At 36.9% G+C, this 18,299-nt stretch overlaps 1 protein-coding gene and 1 long non-coding RNA gene across 8 annotated transcripts in view; both read right to left on the minus strand.

The window, feature by feature from the left end:
• Positions 1 to 18,299, minus strand: part of GPC5 (glypican 5) — a 783,354-nt gene that overhangs the window by 461,170 nt on the left and 303,885 nt on the right. The gene's annotated exons all lie outside the window — the stretch shown is intronic.
• LOC118162978 lies at positions 4,513 to 6,828 on the minus strand. The gene is made up of 2 exons (XR_004748755.1): positions 6,769 to 6,828; positions 4,513 to 6,060 (listed from the first exon to the last, which is right to left on the minus strand). It is a non-coding gene; the product is annotated as an uncharacterized LOC118162978 (long non-coding RNA).

An 18,299-nucleotide genomic window follows, 5' to 3' on the forward strand; every position in this document is an offset into this window, starting at 1 on the left:
CACAGTCACTCTCTGCCCCTGCTCCAGGTAGGGTTCCTCCCACAGGATGCCGTCCTTCCCAAACTGATCCTGAGGGGGCTGCCTACAGGCAGCAGCTCTTCAAGAATTGCTCCCACATGGCTCCATAACACGGGGTCCATCCGTCAGGAGTAAACTACTCCAGCACGGGTCCCCCATGGGGAGCAGCTCCCCCCAGACCCCCTGCTCCTGCATGGGCTCCTCTCCGCGGGCTGCAGCTCTGGCCCGGGGCCTGCTCCTGCCGGGGCTCTCCATGGGCCGCAGCCTCCTCCAGGCCACATCCACCTGCTCCACCGGGGGCTCCTCCATGGGCTGCAGCGCGGAGATCTGCTCCATGTGGTACACATGGGCTTCAGGGGGACAGCCTGCTCCACCAGGGTCCTCTCCACAGGCTGCATGGGAACTTCTGCTCTATGCCTGGAGCATCTCCTGCCCTCCCGCTGCACTGACCTTGGAGTCTGCAGGGCTGTCTCTCATTCCTCTCTCCCAGCTGCTGTGGTGCAGCACTTTTTTTTTTTTCCCTTTCTTAAATCTGCCCTCCTAGAGACACAACCAACATCACTCATTGGCTCAGCGCTGGACAGTGGTGGGTGCCCTTGGAGCCAGATGAAAATGACTCTTCTCTAACATGGAGAAGCTTCTGGACATTTCTCTCAGAGTGGACCCCTGCAGCCCCCTGCTACCAAAACTTTGCCACATAAATGCAGTACAGCCACCCAGACAGTTTTCAATCCAATGAAGCTTATACACTTCCAGTTCTTGAGCCGCTAGCTTCTTCAGGAGAATGCTGTGGCAAACAGCGTCAAAGGCTTTACTGAGGTCTAGGTAGACCATATCCACAGCCTTTCCCTCATCCACTGGGCGTGCCATGTTGTTATAGAAGGAGACCAGGTTTGTCAAGCATGACCTGCCTTTGATAAACCCATTCTGACTGTGCTTGATCACCTGATTGTCCTAAGTATCATTGTTATAAAGTATCATTTTTATACTATTGATGTGTGCAGTGCTTGCTAAGTGTATTCATTGCTCTAGTATTGATAAATTTGTTGAACCTATAATACCCACCTATATTTGTTGTTCTATTACTGATTTTCACTACCTCTAATTGCTTTTCTACTACTTCTAATTCCTGCTACAATTAATTAATATCTCAATATCTCAATATCTCAATATCTCTATATATACCCACCTTATTAATCATAGTATGCTCACTGTTGGCAATATGTGGTAATCTGTAATAAATAGAACTTTTAGAAAATAAAGCCTTCTCTTCTCCAGGCTGAATAGTCCCAGCTCTGTCAGCCTTTCATCATAGTGGAGATCTTCCACTCCCTTCATCATTTTAGTTTTCCTTCATTGGACTCTCTCCAGTATGTCTATGTCTCTTTTGTACTGGGAAGAAAAAAACTGGACAAAATACTCAAAATACTCCAGATGTGGCTTCACCAGTGCTGAGTAGTGGGGTGTAGGAAATAGGCTGACAAAACAAACAAACAAACAAACAAACAAACAACAACAATAACAAAAAAAAAAAACTTCAGGTGTTCAATAAGGGGAAGTGCAAAGTCCTGTATCTGGAGAGGACTAGCCTCCGGTTCCAGGGCATGCTGAGGGCCACCTGGCTGGAAAACAGGTTAGCAGAAAAGGACCTGGGGGTCCTGATGGACACCAAGTTGAACAAGAGCCAGTATTCTACAGAATAACCTCATGACATTACATTACATTTCAGTCCCCAAAAGTCCTTTCAGTAGTTTGACAAGTTTCACAAAACTGTATTTTAAACTGATTGCTTTAATTCAAATAAGCAAATCAAAACAGAAATCAAGATTGTAGTATGTGTGATCACAAATGAGTAGCAATCTGATTCATATTCTTGTCTTTCTGTTTCAGTGGAACTTCTTCAAGAGTCAAGTGCTATCTAAAATAAGTATAACGTATATGGACTATTAGTATGGAAATTAGTTGGGAATGTACTCATTAGTCTATATCGGAAGTAGAACTTAATATTGGTTCATGACTAATTTTGGTTTGATTTTATTTTGCCTTTTTCTATTAAAAAAAAAAAAAAAAAGATCACAATTGATAAGAAATTATAGAAATGTGGAATAGTTATATCTTAGTAGGCAGGAGAAGATGAACTGCTACAGTGCTGTTTAAAGCCACAGTTTTCCACATTGATCCTACTTCCAACTATTCTTCAAGTCCTTCAGCACACCCATACATTCCAATATTTCGCTTTTGTGAAAGCCTGGTAAGAATTATTAAAATCAGAGTGAGATCAAAACAGATATTTGCTCTCCGAGACTTCTGTAGGAAAACATGACCAGAAAAATACACTATACAATGCTTTTCCAGTTTTAACTTAATGACAAGGAACTGCCAACAACATATATCACCAATGGAAAAATGGAGAAGCGGACAGCCATGAGTACTCTTTGACAATGAGGAAATACAAATAATTGATAAAAGAATCTAAACATACTCATGAAACTTCTAAGGCAGATATTAAGGCTAATAAGTACTACACTTCATCTGGAACATATATATATATATATTCTAGCACTGACATATGACTTAAAGTTGATGCAGATGGCAAATTCATCAATAAATCATAATGAAGCATACCAAACGACTATAAGAATATTTCTAACATATTTCTAATATTTGTAACAAAGAGAGGTGAAATATTCTGCTGTTAGTGATAAAAAAATACCTCCTATCAGATCACTAAATAAAATTATTTTAAATGACAGGTGTTAAATATTTAAAACACAGTTTATTTTTAAATGATAAAATATGAACACTGAATTTCACCACAGCCTAAATTGAAAAAGTTGTAGTAGATAAGTCAGAATATACATGCAAACTAATCAGAGTAACTTGTAGGAAAGAACACTGAAATAATGGATCAAGTTGCAGTTTGGATGAATGATTAAGATTCTTTAACAAATTTCGGGCTACAGTGTAGGGTCTAGGGAATTTAAACAAGCTAATGCTCTCCTCAGTATTTTAAAACAAAAATTGGTTATCTGAGGCAACCATGGGTCTGTTACATCAATCTCATGAAAAAGAAGAAAAAAATTATATGGGATACAGTCTATAAATACTTAACAGATGGCAATACAATCTTTGCCAATTTAACAAGGCTTATATATATGTCTTCTTGGACAAGAATTATACATGTGTATGTTCTGAAATGCACTGCTGTTTTTATGCATATACGATCATTTATATGGGTGCATATATTCACATGAATAATCATCATTCAGAACAAAGAAAAATAACAATAAAATAAGATTTCCATCAAATAAAACACTCATGTTTTAAAGGTATTTAGTAACCAACCTGTCATTTATTTCTGTCTTGCATTACATTATAAAAATGTTAGACTAAGTCAGGTACATCCTTTTGTCATGTTAAAATCATGAATCATCTATTCAAACGCAGCAACATTTTATGCTGATCTCTCAGGCAGGAAAGTGTTTTAGCTGTCTGTCAAGATAGGGGGTAAGAAAATGTTTGGTGATAGTCACACTGAGCTTTTTTACTTCCTTTTAGGAAGGAAAGGTGTTATTGGCTTCTGTTTCCATCTTTTTCCTATTTGCTTTCATAAAGTAATAGTGTATAACATGACAAACATGTAGTTTATCTATTTGCTGCTAGAAACACAAAATTTTAAGACAGCTCTGTAAAAGGCCAGACCTGATTTCCTTGCTAAAGAGCTAGTACTGCACCCATTATATGAATTCCCTGTCCAGAACCATGTGAAGCAAGAACAGGGAATGAAGGTTGAGCATGCAGGTAAAAACCTTCCTGATCATAATTAAGCAGCTAACTAACTTAGAGTTTGGCTAGAACAAAAAGGGGTGTAGACAACAAGGTGGGCAGAACTGAATACTCAAAATATAGAGGTATACCTTATGTATACCTCTATGCATACTCGCTGTATGCATAGCTATTGTTCCAAACATTACCCTAGAGGAATGCAGTAGAACCGATTAAATGTGTTGGAGCCTTTGACAAGGGAGGTTTTTTGTTTGTTCGTTTGTTTGTTTGTCTTCTTCCTTTGGGAAATGATATGAAAATCACAATTTCCACAGAAATTCTACGCTCTCTTGTAGCAGTTACATACTGCTGTAGTTCCAGTTTTTGAGAGATAAAATACGGGAACTAAAGCTCTTAAAAAAGATTAAGAATGACTATTAACTCAAGAGAAGTAAAGGTATGCTGACTCAACAACCAGGGGTTCTCATCAGCTAAATCAGTGGAGGAAAAAGAAGGTTCTATTTTCCCTCTCTTCAGGATTCTTCTAAAGCCACATTTAGAAGAATGTTGAACTTGCTTGTTTTGTGTGTTTGTTTTTTTTCCAACTCCCACTCACATAGATCTCACAGACCTTTAGTCTCATAAAAGTATGTACTAAATCTCTATTTCATTTATGAGAGGATTTGCCTTCTTTGAACAAGGCTTGCTCATACTGTGTATATGGATTTCATTTTTTATTTTTTTTAGATGAAATGTAGATACTACCTTCACAACGTTTCATGGCTGTGAAAATGGCTAGCAAAATAAACATGTCTACTGAACACTATATAAAGTTGTGGCACTGTGAGAAAAATCTCAACAATTTTATTCAGACACGACCTTCTGTGAAGCTATTTTATTCACAATTGCAATGGCAGGCGTCCTGCTAGCAGGAGCACACAGTAAAAGTTTATCGTAACTTCATATTCCCTATTACCTGACACCTTATTTCCCCCGTTTCCTCATTGTCTGAGTACTACAGGTTCACAACCTTCTCAATGCACTTCTGTATGTACAACTTAATTTGACCAACTGTTAATTTCTCCTTTTCCTTTTTTTCCTTCTCTCATGACTAGAGGGCTCATGATTTTTGTTTTTACTGATTTTGTACTGCTCATCATGTTTTTTTTTAGCTATCCTCTTTATTTTGGGACAGTGAGACCTTTCCCTTATCTGCTTAACATACTCCCCACTGCTATGCTACACAATCACTTTTGAATATGCAAGGTTAGTGGAATTTTCCACTGCAAAAACACCTTCTATTGCAAAAACACAACTTTGTTTCTCACAGCACAGTCTATTACTGCTCCCCTCCCCCCCTCCCCCCCACACAGTCCACACCTCAGTGTTCTACTTAAGAAATTTTGGAAGAAAAAGCTAAGGTGTCAAGGAGTGAATGTTTTCCAACATGTGTGAGTGACACATCTTTCACAACTTCTTGTTAAGACTGAATAAAAAACAAGTCCAGCTCTTCAACTCATTTACTAATAAAGAATAGTACTTACATTTACAAGTCTTGTAAATTCTCTTCAGGCAAGTCCACTGTGTAACGTGAGAGAAGTAAATCCCTGCTCTTCTTGTCAGGATCATTAAAGGCAGTCTGAAATCACTGAAGTATTATCTTAGCAGAACTTCAGGAAATCTTTCTTAAACCTGTTTTGCTTAAATAAATAGTCCTGTTTTGCACTGATTTTTAGATTCTTTGGCTCCATCTGTATTTTCTTTGCAATATCCACAGGAAGATCTCCTTTTTTTGCAGTTCATTTGGTACAGACTGCTTGCATCCTACTCATTGTTAGACTCTCTACAGTGGACTGACTACAACTCACTCCAGGACCTGGAATTAGCCTGGGCTTGGTAGCTAAAGGCCCTAGAGACCTTTATACCTATCCATCTACAAGCTCTTCAATGCTTTCCATGCTTACCATGCACAGTATTTTTCTGTTTGAAAAATGCATCAAATTGTGCAGTTTAAATATATTGCTTTTTGTTGTTGTTGTTTTGTTCTGTTTTGTTTGGTTGGTTGGTTGGTTTTATATATCCATGAGCATAGCCTGGAGCTACATTCACATAAGTCAGAACCACTGTCTGCAAATGTAAAAGGAGTTATAAGTTGCTGATTTGCCATGAGAACCCACAATAACACCTTCTAGACCTGAAACATTTAAAGATTTTTTTAAGCTGTTTAAATAACTTAACTAAGAAACACATCAAGAAGAATTACATACACAGATGGAACTCAAAAGGCCAAGAACTAGGATAATGCTTGGTTTTAGTGTTGGACAGAGGATGTTGCTCATGATGTTATTTGCTTCATTTCTTAACTGGTATTTTAGACATAACTGCTATTTGGACTGCTTACGCTATTTGGACCAGTAACAATACTGAGCTAAACACAAACTTTGATTAATACATTACTTCCCCCTCAAAACTTTATTTTCCAATTCAAATGGACATTCCATATCTTATTTGGAGGTAGATATTGATGCCACCATTTAATTAGCAGCTATGTGTTTTGAATAAATTTCAGAATATCAGTTTATGCAATTGGAGGAGTCATTATATTGTCAAAGGAATCTTTCACCTAAAACAAATGACACTAGAACAGGGACAGGAGGAGTCATTATATTGTCAAAGGAATCTTTCACCTAAAACAAATGACACTAGAACAGGGACAAGAAACAACTCCAATACATTGCACTTTTCTAGGTACAAACATTAGGAAACAGGAAGATGCTCTGTTTTGCTCACTCAGTCATTTTATATCACTATTATTTATGAAATACTAAGGCACTTCACACATTATAGGCAGAGATCCTTCTCAGCCCTACCTGACCACAAGGCTTTCCCTAAATCTATTCACTGGTGAGATAGGTGGTTTTGAAATTCTACAGGCAGAGGAAAAAATGAACTGATAACCTCCCTCTTCACTGGTCTGTGAAGTACTTTTATACTTATGATAATATGGACAAATCCCTTCATCGTTTAAAGTAAATGATGGGAAAAGAGGTGTTGTTTGTTTGTTAGTTGTTTCTGTTTTTGTTTTTTTTTGCTTTTTCTTTTTTTCTGTTAAGTGTATTTTTAGCATTCCTAGTATATCAGGCCATTAGGGCATATAAGTAAAGATACAAGTGTCTGGCCTCCGTTTCATTTCAAAACCACTTAAGGTACTTTATGTAATTACTGATTCTTACAATTTTTGCAGATTTTTTGCAATCTGCAGATTATTTTGTCTAGCTCCTCATCTCTTTTCTGCCTGCCTGCTATATTTCTTTAGCATGAAGACAGATTAAAGAAGATGGAATTCTTTCCATGTGCTATACTACTTAGTACCTTAAAATCAACAGCAAGAATCACAATGGAAACAAAGGTGGATGTTAAACATAGCCCATTGTTAACTCTGTATCACTTAGTTGCTTAATCATTTCTTTAAGAACCTGTTAATTGTCAACTTTCTCAAGCTGCTTATTTATTTATTTAAGCAGAGAAATAGAAAATCCTTCTTTTTTGCAGGCAGGAACTAAAGTCTATCACCTAAAGCCTATCTATTCACCTTTCAGCATTAGTCTGAAGCTCTTTTTAAGGCAACTGGCTTTCACTTAGCAAGTGGCCTTAAAATAAATAAACAAAGACTTGTCACAGAATACAAGTAAAGACTAATATGTCATGGCAACAAACCCTCCAAACCTTATCTAGTTAATGACTCTAATTCTTCATGCCTACATTTTCTTTTTTGCTCTTGAAATTACCAAACCTTGCTTAAAAATAAATAAATGTATCATCATATGTGGATGACAATATTATCACATTCTCCCTAACTTACCTAACTCTCTTTAAGACAGATGTCCCACCACTCTCAGAACATACTTTGCTGTTTCCTATTTCTACCTTTTGTTTTAAAAGAAGCTGTGTTACCAGCTTCTAGGCTTTGATTTTTAGATATTTTAAGTTATAGGATGTAAATCCCACCGAAAGTATAGTTTTCATTAGTTTGTATTCCGAGTAATTCATAATGTTTACTATTGCGTGCTTTGAGCATAGAAATTAATAACAGTTAATTCTGTGATTTAGCAAGTGTAACAGAATTTCTAAATAGAGTTCAATCATTTCAAAATTGCATGTTGACAGAAACATTTCTACTAGATATTTATAAATATCTCACTAAAATATTTATTTAAAAAAGCAAAAAGAATCTACAACTATTTATCATTATAATTAATGGCAAAAGGCAAGGGAGGTAACTTCTGTGTAAAACCTACTCCTCTGGTTACCATGTTATATTTGACTGTGTGTTTTTTAGCATCCTAGGTGAAGCAAAGATTGAAATATAGTTTGAAACTCCGATCTTGTTAGTATTGTGTTCATTAGGAGTCCAGATCAGAAGCTAGATCACTAAAGTCTATTCTTAGGAATATCGTATTTTAATAAACAGTAAGATGGCTCTATGTTTACTTATGTTAGATTTATAAAGCAGATAACTAATATACTAGACACTGTATAACTATATTCTGATTTTTCTTTATAGTTTACTTCTTCAGCCCTAGCTTGTCTTCTTTTGTCAAGTTCCCATAGTAGTTTTTCCAATGCTATCAGGCCCCCAAAAAGGCAGTGAAAATAATACATATAACAAAATAGTCTGCTGCTGATGGCTTGGACTGGCGTACACTTTGTTGGGTTAAGAGCTAGCTGGATGGCAGGGCCCAGAGAGTTGTGGTGAATGGAGTCAAATCCAGTTGGAGGCCAGTCACTAGTGGAGTCCCCCAGGGCTCAGTACTGGGACCAGTCCTCTTTAATATCTTCATCGATGATCTGGACGAGGGGATCGAGTGTGCCCTCAGTAAGTTTGCAGACAACACCAAGTTAGGTGCGTGTATCGATCTGCTCGAGGGTAGGAAGGCTCTGCAGGAGGATCTGGATAGGCTGGATTGGTGGGCCGAGGCCAACGGTATGAAGTTCAACAAGGCCAAGTGCCGGGTCCTGCACCTGGGGCACAACAACCCCAAACAAAGCTACAGGCTGGGAGATGTGTGGTTAGAAAGCTGCCTGGCAGAGAAGGACCTGGGAGTAGTGGTTGACAGTCAGCTGAATATGAGCCAGTAGTGTGCTCAGGCAGCCAAGAAGGCCAGCAGCATCCTGGCTTGCATAAGAAACAGCGTGCATAAGAAACATTCTGTGAAAATAGTCCTGTTAACAGCACTCTGTCATAATTGGAATATCTGAAAAGAACTCAGATCTTTACAGAATCACAGAATCGCAGAACTGTCTAGGTTGGAAGAGACCTCCAAGATCACCGAGTCCAACCTCTGACCTAATGCTAACAAGTCCTCCACTAAACCATATCCCTAAGCTCTACATCTAAACGTCTTTTAAAGACCTCCAGGGATGGTGACTCAACCACTTCCCTGGGCAGCCTATTCCAGTGACTAACAACCCTTTCAGTCAATAATTTCTTCCTAATATCCAACCTAAACCTCCCCTGGTGCAACTTTAGCCCATTCCCCCTCGTCCTGTCACCAGGCATGTGGGAGAATAGACCAACCGCCACCTTGCTATAACCTCCTTTCAGGTACCTGTAGAGTACAATAAGGTCACCCCTGAGCCTCCTCTTCTCCAGGCTAAATAGTCCCAGCTCCCTCAGCCGCTCCTCATAAGACTTGTTCTCCAGACCCTTTATCAGCTTTGTAGCCCTTCTCTGGACTTGCTCAAGCACTTCCATGTCGTTGTTGTGAGGGGCCCAAAAACTGAATGCAGTACTCGAGGTGCGGCGTCACCAGAGCCAAGTACAGGGGGACAATCACTTCCCTGGACCTGCTGGCCATGCTGTTTCTTATACAAGCTAGGATGCTGTTGGCCTTCTTGGCCGCCTAAGCACACTACTGGCTCATATTCAGCCGACTGTCAACCACTACTCCCAGGTCCTTCTCTGCCAGGCAGCTTTCTAACCACACATCTCCCAGCCTGTAGCTTTGTTTGGGGTTGTTGTGCCCCAGGTGCAGGACCCGGCACTTGGCCTTGTTGAACTTCATGCAGTTGACCTCAGCCCATTGGTCCAGCCTATCCAGATCCTCCTGCAGAGCCTTCCTACCCTCGAGCAGATCGACACACGCACCTAACTTGGTGTTGTCTGCAAACTTGCTGAGGGCGCACTCGATCCCCTCGTCCAGATCATCGATGAAGATGTTAAAGAGGACTGGCCCCAGTACTGAGCCCTGGCGGACTCCACTTGTGACCGGCCTCCAACTGGATTTGACTCCATTCACCACAACTCTCTGGGCCCGGCCATCCAGCCAGCTCTTCACCCAACAGTGTACACCAGTCCAAGCCATGAGCAGCCACTTTCCTGAGGAAATGCTGTGGGGAACAGTGTCAAAAGCCTTACTGAAGTCAAGGTAGACCACATCTACAGCTTTCCCTCATCCACTAAGCGTGTCACCTTGTCATAGAAGGAGATCAGGTTTGTCAAGCAGGACCTGCCCTTCATAAACCCATGTTGACTGGGCCTGATTGCCTGCTTGCCCTGCAAGTGCTGCATGATGACGCTCAAGATAATCTGCTCCATGAGCTTCCCTGGAACTGATGTTAAACTAAAAGGCCTATAGTTCCCTGGGTCTACCCTCCGGCCCTTCTTGTAGATGGGTGTCACGTTTGCTAGCCGCCAGTCAAGTGGGACCTCCCCTGATAGCCAGGACTGCTGATAAATGATGGAAAGTCGCTTCTCCAGCTCTTCCACCAGTTCTCTCAATACCCTCAGGTGGATCCCATTCACCCCATTGACTTGCGTACATCCAAATGCTGTAGCAGGTCGCCAAACATTTCCTCATGGATTGTGGGGGCCAATCCCCTTCCACCAGCTCAGGGTGGTGGGGGCCACCAGCTCAGGGTGGGGGCCAATCCCCTTCCACCAGCTCATCCCCTTCAACCAGCTCAACTGGGCGTCCAGAGAACAACTGGTTTTGCTGCTATAGACTGAGGCAAAGAAGACATTAAGCACCTCATCTTTTTCCTCATTTCTGGTAACTAAGTTTCCCACCACATCCAGTAAAGGGTGGAGATTCTCCTTAGTCCTCCTTTAAGTCTTTTTCAAAATATTAAGACTCAATTAAAAGAAACTGACTCTTATACAAAACAAAATGGAAGACATTCAAAATAAACGTAACCATTTTATTTTTCAAGTATGAAAATAACATGAATATTTCAATGCATGTAAAAAATATTTATTAATTCATCTTAAAACTAAGAAGCTAAGAAATATGCATGCAAGACTAACTTCAATGGTTAGCCAAACAATGAAGATGCTAAGTAATCATGTAATTGCCTTCTGATTTTATGCACACCTGACTGAAAATAATTAGATGTACTATGGCTTACAGAGACTGTTTAGATGTGACTGTCTTAAATTATGGAAATCAAGACTGATATTTTGAATGTATTACCTTCTTCCTCTTGTACAGTCCTTGTGGTATGTACAAGATTTTTAATCTCTGAAAACTCCACAAGTCTGATGGATCTGAGACCATTAAAGGCAATGTGAACAACTTAGCAAACTTCAGTAAGCTCAAATCGGATTCTGGGTAAGAGCAGTAAAATAATTTTTCCCTCAGAAATGTTATTTCTTAATTTAGCAGTATAGAAAAAATAGTTACAATTTAAATTTAAAATATAGACATAGAACTATGACAATATTTATTTTTCTTTTAAAAATCTTACAGAAAAATAAAGATTTTTGTTGTTGTTGTTGCTTTTGTTTTGTTTTGTTTTGTTTTGTTTGGATAGTGCCACTTTAACCAATTAATTCACCCCCATCTTGTTTGAATATGCTACATTTTGTTAACAGGCAGTTAGATCTTTTCCCTTTTAAATTCAGTCAATGAGATACGTATCATTGATTTCAGGTGAGGGATACCACAGAGCCTGGACATCAAAGGGCAAAAAAGAGACTTAAACACATTTGTTTTATTGATTACTGTTGACCACAACCACAAACCCATTAACAACTAAAGAGGGGAAGATGCCTTGGCTTTCTTATTGTTTTGGAAAGGAAAACAGAGTGCACACAGAAGTGAGACAGTTACAAGAAATTAACTGGTTTCTCAGAAATTGCATTTTCTGAGTGATTGCAAGGCTAAACAGGCATTCTGTATATGTATATATGTTTAAACTAATCCAGTTTTAAAGTCTAAACATATGTTAATATATTGATATCCTTCAGAAGAAAGCAGCTAAACTGAATTCCTGGTACTTCATTGGCCAGTACTACTCAATTTCTCTTTATAAAGTTAATTTTTCTAATTAATTCACTAAATGTTATAAAGTTTTTATGATAAAATATTGCTTAATCCAAATCTCACAAAAAGATTGATAAGTTAACACATTAAAAGATTCATATTCATTTTTATTTATTTTTATTTCAAAAGTTAAAACATCACTGCAAACTAAGAATTAGTAAATAGGACCCAGAACAGATACCCAGACACAAGATTTGAAATCCCAGTAGCAACATTTTGGGAAGGGGTGGGGGGGGAGGGACGGGAAGGGGGTGCAACAGAAAGGAAACAAAAATCTGGTAAGGAATTTTTAGGTTGCGGTCAAAAAAAGTGGTAGCTGATAAATCAGATATTAAAGTGAGCTGGAATGCTGATATTTCAAGTGCACACATTTCAAGTGCAGCTGAGGGATAATTATCACTAAGTTAGTGAAATAACTGATGAAAAGATATGTTTCCTCTATCATCATTGCCTAACTTGCATTTATTCTTCATGAACAATTATTAATAATACTATTGGATTTCAACCTCCAATTTCCTAAGTGTTAAATAACATAGCCGCACTTGGATCTGTGTGGACCAACAGAAGCAAAAGGTTACACAGACATATGTTCCAAAGCAGAGCATGTAACAACTAACTTTAAGTCCTCAACTTAAAATAGATTCAGAGTCAAAAAATGAGTTGATAAAGTTAGTGGAGAAGAATCCTACTTTACTCTTGCTCAGAAATTTAAGACAAGAATGGGTCAAAAACTACTTACTGTCAAAAAAGGGAGTAGGGGCCTTATAGTTTATAAGCACTTGCTGCTCTGCTGTTCAGATATGATCTGCCCTAGACACAGCCATATAGTTGTACTGCTCTACCCACTTATATCTGAGCTAAGTCTATCCTGAACAAATGTGACCAGTTCTTTGAATTAAATCCAGATGGTGCCATAGTTCCTTAAGTACGAAAGACCAGAATTTCCGAACAACATTCCCAGGAAGGTACTATGAATAATACAGGCCACTTACAAATATTGTGGACTATTTCCTTCAATGACTGAGAGAAACAAAACTGTCGGTAGGACTTCACTATATCCTTCTTTACTACATTTTGTTCTCCAGTAGCGTATATAGCCTGAACTCTACAGTGACTTGATGTAGAGAATTATATGAAGGAGAACAAAAAGCAAGCATGACACACTCCAATTCTCAGGACTGAGGGAATAAACAGATACAGGGTATGCTTATGTTCTGATAAATTCTAAGGCTATCTGGAGTCAGCTCAACCCAGCATCAACCTCAGAAGTTAAAGGTTTTCAGATTTATAGTCCCCCAAGTTAATTCCCTGGATACTGTTATGGTAACTAAGAATTCTTGAAGCACATCCAGCTATTACCTATATAACTTCCTTTTCTGAGAAAAACAGACCAAAGTCAGTAGAGGGACAGACTGATATAAGACATCATCCCCAAATCACCATTCTGGCCCTAAACCCAAACAAAGATATTATCATTTCAGCAGTGTCTTCCGATCATTGTTTTATTCCAAATTAATATTTTGAATACTAAATAAATAAATAAATAAATAAATAAATAAATCAGCACTCGGCCTTTATGCAATACATTGCTAGCCTGTTACCTTAACGGCTCTAACAGTGCCAGCACAGAAATATATTCAGTGCCATATGTCAAATGAAAGAATGAAGTACCAAGAAGTGCTGTGCACTGGATATGCAGACATGTCTATGGTGTATGATTAGCATAATTCTGTGACACAGGTTGAACAATGAGGCAATTACAGGAACCATCCTGCATTTCACAATCATCACTTCAGAAAACATTTTGTACACACAGACAGTCATGTTGTTTGGAAAAGAACTTATTTTCAGGAGAGATTAGAGCTGACTGAAGTCTCTAGGGAGAACATTTTAACCAAATGTGCTTTACTACAGCTTACTGCGCTTTAGTTTGTGTTTATGAACATGCAGTGCTGAGCATTCATTTGTAAATAATGATGTCTCTGTCACATGGCTATTATGATCCTGTGACTTTGTTAGCACGTAAGCCCTTTTCCATTAAATTATTTGCATCATATTCAGTTCTGATGCAACTCCAAGGGTTTCACTGAGCAATGGGATGAAATAGGGTTCTACAATCTAGTGTGATACTAGCTCAAAATGAAGGAGTAAAAAAACTTGAAAACAGGATGCTTCCTACCACTAAAATCAATGGTGGCAAATCATGATATTTGTAAAATGTAATCTGAATTTAAAGTTATCTTAAATATCAAATTCATTGAAAGTTAATTATAATTTAAATCCACTTAATAGTCTGTAATAAATTTTATACTTGTAATGGATAGGCTCAGCCTATTAAAACAATTACTTTTTATTAGTAAGATGAGACCAATTTAAAATAAAATGAGTCTGTGGATTGAACAAGGATGGAATTCCAGTAGTCTAGTATCTCAGACACAATATACACTTGCCAAGGGCACCCACACTTGCCAAGTATGCACCACATCATTCTACAGTGTAAAAAAAAAAAAAAAAAAAAAAAAAAAAAAAAAAGTTCATTTTGGAAACAGTTGTTTTTCGATTCAAGTGAAATAATGAAAAAATGACAGTGAGTTCTAGGCCTCCATATAATTTTTGCCAACACTTTCACAATTTCAAGTGAAGCTTGTGTTTTCTAATATATTTGCATAGAACAGTAAGCCTGTTGTTGCAACATACATAAACAAAGACATTTTTAGGTTATTCTTGATATAGGAATTAATACTTCTTAGCTTTCTTTTTTGTAGAAAATTTCCAAACTTCTCAGGAACACACTAAGAGAATCTGACACATCACTCTTGCCAATGGATTATTTCTTTCAAGACTGGCTCCATATGCTGTAAATATTTAGCGACAGTTTCTTAAGCCTAAAATTCCATTTTATTTTATCTTCACTTTAGGTAATGTGAGTTATGTATTTTGATTTAAAAGTTTACATGCAGGAGAAATAAGATTATAGCTTCTATTACATCCTAAAGCTTTTCTCTTAATCATATAAATTATTAATTCTATAAATGCTAAAAATTCAGGTAACTTACACCCAGAAGGAACCATAATGATTTATTATTATAATTGGCAGTACAATAGCTTTCTCATTTATTTTAACATTAAGCTGAAATGGTGGGATGTTGAATTTAAAAAAAAAAAAAAAGTATTAATTATGACTTTGCCTAAGATCTTATATGCGTTTTGGCAACTTGTTGATCCATTTGCTTAATCCACTATTCCAGCTGATTGTTGTCCAGTGTTGATCCACTGCTTAAAATTTGTATTTTACAAAGTCGATGTATCTTATTTTATATATCTTTTTTTTTTTTTTTTTTATGTAGCTTATTTGTATCTTGTTTAAGTATTCACTTATAATTTCCAGCAATGTTCCTTTTTCGTTTTTGACAGGTACAGAACAACATTTACAATATTACATAGATTATGGCATTCTTACCTATGAAATTTATTTTAATTGGCCCCAAGTTGCACCTGGGAAAGTTTATGTTGGTTATTAGGGAAAAAAAAAAAAAAAAATCATTACTGAAGGGGTTGAGAAGTACTGGAACAGGCTACCCAGGGAAGCAGTTGAGTCACCATCCCTGGAGGTCTTCAAAAATGTGTAGATGTAGAGCCTAGGGACATGGAGCTTACTTCAGGATGCAATGAGCTTGCCTGTGCTAGGTTAAAGGTTGGACCACATGATATTAGAGGTCTTTTCCAACCTAAATAATTCTGTGATTCTATAATTCATTGCAAACTTTAATAAATATTTCACACATAAATTAACATTTTACTACCGAGCACTTCTCTGGAGTCTGCAGTCAGATATTTTACCTGCTCTTGAATAACTACTGCTGTATATAACATTATACATTAGAAACCTTATTTAAATGTTACAGTTGCAAAGTCAAATAGAATTAAGTCTGTCACACTAATTTAATACAGTTTCTTACTGCATGCATATGTATTATAATCATCTTACTGAAGTTAAAATCGAAGTCCATGACATAGCCAAGAAGTCCATGACATAGTCCCATAATATAAGATTCCTCTTCTATAATTTAAACACTAGAAAAAAATAAATGCTAGCTTGAAACCCTCTAACTCATTCAACATTCTTGCTCATCTTCAGTCCTGTCTCTGAATAAATGCATATTCAAGGGTCCCAGAAGACATTCCTTCCCTACTTGAATTTTTCAACCCAAAACCTTTAGGTGGATACTGTTAAAGTATTTTATTTCATAAACCACAAATAAGTGCCCTTTTCATCCAGAACATATTGCTAGCACAGGATGATTGCTTGTATGAAACTCATTGCCCATTTCTATCCTAAATCCAAAAGTTAAGTGATTAGAGGTGTCCCCCATCCTTTGTAATACATTGGCTTGTTTTTATGTTTGTTTGTTTGTTTGTTTGTTTGTTTGTTTTTTACCTTAAAGTTTTAAATACACATTTCTCCAACTGGTGTTGTAATGATCAGGTATTAGGGGTACTTTCAACTTCTGTAGCTGAAGCTTATTCTTCACACATATTCACAAATATTTATATGCTAGAACAAGCATGACTATTGCATCTTACCAATTAGCATACTGAAGGGAGGGGTTGTACAGCAGTCATCTACTGTTTAAATGAGTTAAAACTCATCATGACTTTCTCATTTGAAATGTTAATTTATTTAATGGTAAAGGCTATATTATTGCTTATTGTATGCAAATAAAATGCTGACCAATTCCTCCTACCCATTCCACATTTTTTTTTTTTTTTTCCCCATTCCTCTTCCCTTTTGACGTTACTGATAGGTAAAGACCTTATAGAACACATAAGAGATGTTTACACATCAGAAATGTAAGGTTTACATCATGTGTCTTGATTCCCATACAGGAGCAAAGGGCTAGAAAGTAAGTGTAAGTTTTAGTTCTTATCCCTTTTATATTGTCAGTAATAAAGCTTATATAATAATAAAAATACTAATATCGGTAGGCCATTAAACAACTACAAATTATACCAAACTGATCTTAGTTAAGCTTTATAGAGTCATATATTTCTCCAAGGAACATCTAAATATGATTTTGATATGTTTCCTTTGTTCTTGTTTGGCTATTTAAATAAAAGTCATAGAATTGAGTTGTTATAAATCTTTCCATTGCAGAAAACACCTGAGTATCAGGATGACAGTCTGAATACAATGATCTACTGTACTGTTCACCAGCAGGGTTTCTGCCACTTTTTGTTTTTGTTTTTGTTTTTCATTCTCACAGTCCTTAAAGTGTCAACAACACTCTTTTATATAAATCAACTGCTTTATATCAGATAGTGATTATTACATGGACAGTAAAAATAGAGCTATATCCAGAATTCAGTTTAAACCTGTTTCTTTATGATAAGATATTAGTTGTTCTTTTTCTTATTTGATATGTTTATGATGTGTTTATTTAATATAGATCATTACTCTTGATATAATATAAAACATTATTATTGAAGAATATTACTGTAAAAATCAATAGATAATCATAAGCTGAAGTTACAACATCAGGCACCATCTTAAAAAATAAAGGAAAAAAAATCTATTTCACCCCTTTTACACAAACACACTTTCTCTGGGCATATTGAAGTAGTCTATTTCTGGATTGCAGTATTTTTTTGACTACAGTAAATGGTAAATGCGAATCTCTACAAAGTCCATTATTATGTTAGTACTGAAATATCATCTACTGTTTAAATTGCATTCATTAAATTGTGAGACTGTGTTAAAGATGTTTTCTAAACAGTTTTGAAAAAAGCAATGTAATTACACATTTGAAACTGTACTTTGCATATAACAATATTTTGCATTTACATTATATCGGAATGTGTGTTAAAAATAATAGGATATGTTGATCTGTACATACCTACATCTCAGCTGTGCATCAAAATTGGTTTTCTAATCAGTGGAAAAAAAAAAGATACTTTTAAGTCATAATAATAAACTCCCAATACAAAATGGTATTTACCTAAGAGATCTAAAAGACTTCAAAGATAATATGGTTGAACCAACTACAATCCTGTTATCTGTTATTTACAATAGCCTTTGTTTCTGAGGACTGGAAATAGCAAATATGATACGTGTGTTTAAATAAATAAATAAATAAATAAATAAAGGAGAAGAAGAAGAAGAAGAAGAAGAAGAAGAAGAAGAAGAAGAAGAAG

This window comes from Oxyura jamaicensis, chromosome 1, assembly GCF_011077185.1.
Source record: "Oxyura jamaicensis isolate SHBP4307 breed ruddy duck chromosome 1, BPBGC_Ojam_1.0, whole genome shotgun sequence".
Taxonomy (NCBI): Eukaryota; Metazoa; Chordata; class Aves; order Anseriformes; family Anatidae; genus Oxyura; species Oxyura jamaicensis.